General features: G+C 53.3%; 1 protein-coding gene across 1 annotated transcript in view; it reads left to right on the top strand.

Moving 5' to 3' along the window:
* Positions 1-353: 353 nt before the first annotated feature.
* Positions 354-6,000, top strand: part of STON2 (stonin 2) — an 86,579-nt gene continuing 80,932 nt past the window's right edge. Inside the window, exon 1 of the mRNA XM_056546695.1 lies at positions 354-499. The gene's annotated coding sequence lies outside the window, so the exon portion shown is untranslated. The remainder of the gene's footprint in view (positions 500-6,000) is intronic.

Here is a 6,000-nt window from a genome sequence, read left to right as displayed (position 1 = left end):
ATGAGGTGAAGAGCGCCCCCCTTCTCCAGCATACGCTCACTATGAGGTGAAGAGCGCCCCCCTTCTCCAGCACAAGCTCACTATGAGGTGAAGAGCGCCCCCCTTCTCCAGCACACGCTCACTATGAGGTGAAGAGCGCCCCCCCTTCTCCAGCACACGCTCACTATGAGGTGAAGAGCGCCCCCCTTCTCCAGCACACGCTCACTATGAGGTGAAGAGCGCCCCCCTTCTCCAGCACACGCTCACTATGAGGTGAAGAGCGCCCCCCTTCTCCAGCACACGCTCACTATGAGGTGAAGAGCGCCCCCCTTCTCCAGCACACGCTCACTATGAGGTGAAGAGCGCCCCCCTTCTCCAGCACACGCTCACTATGAAGTGAAGAGCTGACTTCCCTCTCCTATACGCCCACACAAGTCCTAGATATCTCACATCCTCCCGGCTGTCACCAGCCAAACACCGAACCGCCGGCTCCCCGCACAGCGACCGACCACAACCACAGGTAAGAGACCACAGGGGAATGGGAGACAGTACTGTACATACCTGCAGATTATTACACCAACAGATACACAGTGATATATCCTGCAGATTATTACACCTCTGACTTCTCTACAGATCTGCAGAACATCGCTCTGTCCTCTCTACCTCCTGATACATAGTGATATATCCTGCAGATTATTACACCTCTGACCTCTCTACAGACTGCAGAACATCGCTCCGTCCTCTCTACCTCCTGATACATAGTGATATATCCTGCAGATTATTACACCTCTGACCTCTCTACAGACTGCAGAACATCGCTCCGTCCTCTCTACCTCCTGATACATAGTGATATATCCTGCAGATTATTACACCTCTGACTTCTCTACAGATCTGCAGAACATCGCTCTGTCCTCTCTACCTCCTGATACATAGTGATACATCCTGCAGATTATTACACCTCTGACCTCTCTACAGATCTGCAGAACATCGCTCTGTCCTCTCTTCCTCCTGATACATAGTGATATATTCTGCAGATTATTACACCACTCACCTCTCTACAGATCTGCAGAACATCGCTCTGTCCTCTCTACATCCTGATACATAGTGATATATTCTGCAGATTATTACACCTCTGACCTCTCTACAGATCTGCAGAACATTGCTCTGTCCTCTCTACCTCCTGATACATAGTGATATATCCTGCAGATTATTACACCACTGACCTCTCTACAGATCTGCAGAACATCGCTCTGTCCTCTCTACATCCTGATACATAGTGATACATTCTGCAGATTATTACACCTCTGACCTCTCTACAGATCTGCAGAACATCGCTCTGTCCTCTCTTCCTCCTGATACATAGTGATATATCCTGCAGATTATTACACCACTGACCTCTCTAAAGATCTGCAGAACATCGCTCTGTCCTCTCTACCTCCTGATACATAATGATATATCCTGCAGATTATTACATCACTGACCTCTCTACAGATCTGCAGAACATCGCTCTGTCCTCTCTACCTCCTGATACATAATGATATATCCTGCAGATTATTACACCACTGACCTCTCTACAGATCTGCAGAACATCGCTCTGTCCTCTCTACCTCCTGACAGATACATATTTATGTTTTATAAAGCCCAACATATTCTGTAGTGTTGTACAGAGATTGGCGTGGCCCCATCTGGTAATTAGGGCCAAATATGAGACCCCAGAACCTGCCACTGTGTCTAGTCATTCAGGATTGATGCCCAAGTTCTTGTCAGCCGCCAGAAAGAACAACCGGAGGGATGAAAGAATTACAGGGCAACTGCAGTATATATAGACAGTGCACAGTACAACTTCCCATGTTCTGTATACTGGGTGTAATCCTCAGGTGGATCGGGTGTGTCTCGTTAGAGTCAGTGCTGCTGCTGCTGGGAGCGATCCAGGTGGTTCCAGGCTCCTGCTCCCTTCTGCCCTGGGAGGGAGCGGGTTTCTGGGATGCAGAGGGAAAGCAAGTCCCAGGCCTCTGGTTCCCGGAGTAGGCCGGCGGGGACGGAGGATGCACAGCGACCGGCCTGTTCGGAGGGGGTAAGGAGATCTGGTGGGGGAAGCAGCAATGTTTCTCCTGCCCCCCCTCTGGACCCTGACCTAAGCCGCGAGGCTTCAGGAGGATATATGGGATATATGGAGGTGAAGGGCTGGGGCGTGCGGAGGCCCCGGGAGCCTGTCAGCGACTACAGCTCCAGGATTGCCTATTATACACAGGCCTACAAGCAGAAAGGCAAAGAACTGTTCAGGCTGCGTGAGGAGCTGAGATGCGCCCGAGTGCGGGCAAACACCTCGTCCGGGAGCAAGCGGGCAGAGGCTAATAAGGACATTACAAAGCTTAAGTCCGAAATAAACATGTTGGAGAGAAAAAGGATGGACATTCAGACACACAGCGGCCCCTTCCTGGAGAAGCTGCTGAACCAGGAGAGGTGTGAGGGGCAGAAGGGGCCAAGCCAGAGTGACCCCCCTGCTGAGGAGGATAGTGACCCCACTAACATCCAGGATCCATCGCAGGGGTCTCAGAGTGGGATCTGTCCTGGACAAGGACCACCGGCCTCAACATCAGGATCCAGGAGGAGCTCGGAGGAGGAGAGCAGTGACCCCGGGGGGAGACTCATGGCCATCATCAGGCAGATGGAGTCTCCAGTACACATGGAGCGCTTCACATTTGGAGAAGACCCTGTACCAGATGAGGGAGAGAGGAGGAGGAGGAGAAGGAATGACCAGAAGGGGGGTGAGTCGGTATCATTTTCCTATGTCCCCCTTTCCCCAGCTCCACCTAGTCAGGGCCCTGCGGTGGGTTCTGTGCAAGGGAAGAGCAGTGGGCAGAGTATGGAGGTCCCTACGGGAAAGTCATGTGACACTGTTTCAGCTTGTAGTAGCGGTAAGAGTGTCGGGGCGATTTCGGCTGTGAAGCCGGACATGTCTGGTGAGGTCAGCAGCCCAGCGGGAGGCTGCTTTTCTTCGGCACCGGGACAGGGCAAGGCGGGCAGTGGTAAAGCTTTGTTCCCGGTGCCGGAGATGAGGAGCGAGGGCGGAGATAAGCGGCGCTACCAGGCGCTTGGTGGTAAAGTAGGCTCCGCGGTGGGGTCTGCGGCCGGTGTGGTTTCTGCTGTCGGGGTGTCACCTGCAGAGGCTTCTCGAGGGGGAACCTCATCTGCGGTTGGGGCAGGTGGCACCTCGGCAGGGATAATAAAACCGGCCAAGGCTGGACTGGCAAAGGCGGCTGCTAAAGCAGTGGAGAACATTAAAGGGACTGTCCTCAAACCCATGGGGACTGGAGGGTCTATGGACAAAATAGGAACTGTTCCTGCAGCTAGACTGCCTCCTGTCCCAAAGGACTTTCCTGTGACCAGTGAGGCAGAGGGGGTTCCTGACCAGTCAGAGTCTATTATTGGGGCGGGGCAAGACTGGTCAGGAGCACCCGATGAAGCTGAGGTCACATGTGTACATAATGTAAATACTGTAAATAATGTACATATGGGGGGTCTGTCTGTGGGGTCTGGTCCAGGACTGAGTGGAGGTGTGAATGGGGTAGAGGGAGTGAGGGAGGATGGGAATGATGATGAGAGGATGGATGGAGGGGATGTGAGTGCGAGAGGGGGGGTGAGTATGGCTTCTGTGGAGAGTGAGGTTGGTCCATCTGAACCCCCGGCAGCGGCGCCCGCTAGGAGTTATGCCAGTGTTGCTGCCGGGGCAAGTGGGCCTCATGGGAATCCTGCACCTTCTGGTCCTGGGCATAGTGACCTTCAGAGGCGCTTTCTGGAGGCCTTGCGGAGGGGGGATAAATCTATCACTGTAGAGGGTAGAGAGGTAGAACTGTCCTTTTGGATAGAGAGGCACGGCCTCGGGGCCTTCCGAGAGCAAAGGAGAGGAGAGGAGTCATGGTCACTCCCCACAGCCGGGTCTGGGGTCCCCAGGAGGAATGTGGTCCGTCTTAGGTGGAGGGGCAGTGATACCTGTCCAAACAGGACAAAAGTAGTTGAGCTCCTCCTCAAGATGGATTTCAGGGCAGGTGACATCTTTGCCCTGATACATCCTCATGGTACCCCATTTTTCGATGTCAGCTTCGTCCGGGCTGAAGGGCTCGAGCTCTTTTGGTCTCGGTACGAGCTGGCAAAGATAGCACCCGAGTGGCGAGACTTTGCTGTCCAGGCAATTTCTCGCCAGAATAACATCAAGAAAGTGACGGTATTAACGTGTAACGAATCTCTTTCTTGCATAGACATCATGACCTGGATTGGGCGTTATGGAGAGGTGGTCAGTATTCCCCAGAAGAACAGGGATGAATTTGGTATCTGGTCAGGGGCCTGGACCTTCATGGTCAAGTTGAAGGTTTCGGGTAATTCTGTCACCCACATTCCCTCCTCCACTTTTCTGGGGAGGGACAGGATCCTGGTTTTCTACCAGGGACAGCCGAAGGTCTGCCATAGGTGCGGTGACCCGACACACTTCAGCGCACAATGTAAGGTCCAGAAGTGCGCGTTGTGTGGAGGGTTAGGACATCTCGCCGCAACCTGTGGGGACATTCGTTGTCACCTGTGTGGGGACCTCGGTCACCCCTTCAGCCGCTGTCCGGTCTCTTTTGCCAATGCGGTGGAATCTCCAGCTGGGGTTAGCAGAGATGCTGACTCCACTGGGGAGGGTACCGGCGGAGGCGGGGAGACTACGGGTCCAAGGAAGAAAAGAATGACACCTTCTAGGCTGAGGCGTTTGGAGGCACGCCAAAGGGAAAGGGAAGGGGCTTCTCAGGTGACAGCTGAGGTAGCTTTACCTGACCCTGAGATGGTGGATTCTGCTGAGGATCTGAGCGATGGTGGGCTGGAGGAGGAGGCCAGGAGACTGGATAGAGAGGAGGAGGAGGAGGATAAGAGGGCCATCACTGCTACCTCCTCTCCAGGAGAGAGTATGGATGAGGAGAGCAAAGAGTGGCTAAAGAATAAGAGAAAATCGGGTGCCAGGAAAAAGAGGAGGAAGAGGAGCAAGGAGAAGGAGTCCCCTTCTTTGGAGTGGGATCATTCAGTCCCCCTCACCCTTGTCCAGGTACCAGCGGAAGGATCTACCGCCTCCCCTCTGGTAGATAGCCCTAACCGGTACCAAGTCCTCAGGGATAACATCTCTTCCTCTGATGAGGAGGCCGGGGACGAGGTGCCGGTGTCTGAAGTGAGGCCTTCTGGGAGCGTCAAGTCCTCCTCTCTGGTAACGGGGAGGGAGGCTGTCCCAGGACCAGGTGGGGTGCAGGAGGTGACCTTTGGAAAAGAGGGGAACTCTGTAAATTCTGTAAATATGGATATGTCTCTGTGCTTAAAAAGGGGTAAATTGGGTAATTCTGATGATGACACTAAGGAAAAGGGAGGGGGAGGGAAGAAGAGGGCTGTCTAGCTTGATCACACATGATGGCGGCACCCTCCCCGTTGACGCTGGCGAGTATTAATGTCGCCAGCATAAAGTCAGATGCGGCAAGATTTGCGGCCTTTGATTTTCTCGGCCGAATTGAGGCCGACATTTTATTTTTGCAGGAGACCAGGTTGACAGATCTAACCGCTATCCATAAGGCGAAGCGTGAGTGGCGCCATGGGCCCTCTCACTGGTCTCTTGCGGCCCAGCCGTATAGCGGGGTGGCGGTTCTTTTTAAAACCGCTCAGGTAGAATGCAGACGTGTAATCGAGCTAGAAATGGGGAGATGTCTGGTATTAGACGTCCTCATGAAGGGACAAGAATTACGTCTTATAAACATCTACGGTCCACAGACTAGGTGGGACCGGAAAAGTCTCTTTATGAGGATTAAGCCTCTACTTTTTACTAGCCGGCAGGTCATCTTTGGAGGAGACTTTAATACTGTTACAAGGTCTCTTGATAGGGGAGGCTCCAGGGATCGGCTAGATTATGATAGCGTCGCCTTGAATAGAATAGCTAGTGAGTCTCGCCTGGTGGATGTCCACATCCGGCACACCCCAGGTCACAGCGGGTTCACTTACTTTAGAGGT

This window comes from Hyla sarda, chromosome 11 (assembly GCF_029499605.1).
Source record: "Hyla sarda isolate aHylSar1 chromosome 11, aHylSar1.hap1, whole genome shotgun sequence".
NCBI classification, from domain to species: Eukaryota; Metazoa; Chordata; class Amphibia; order Anura; family Hylidae; genus Hyla; species Hyla sarda.
This window is presented reverse-complemented; position numbering and strand designations above follow the sequence as displayed.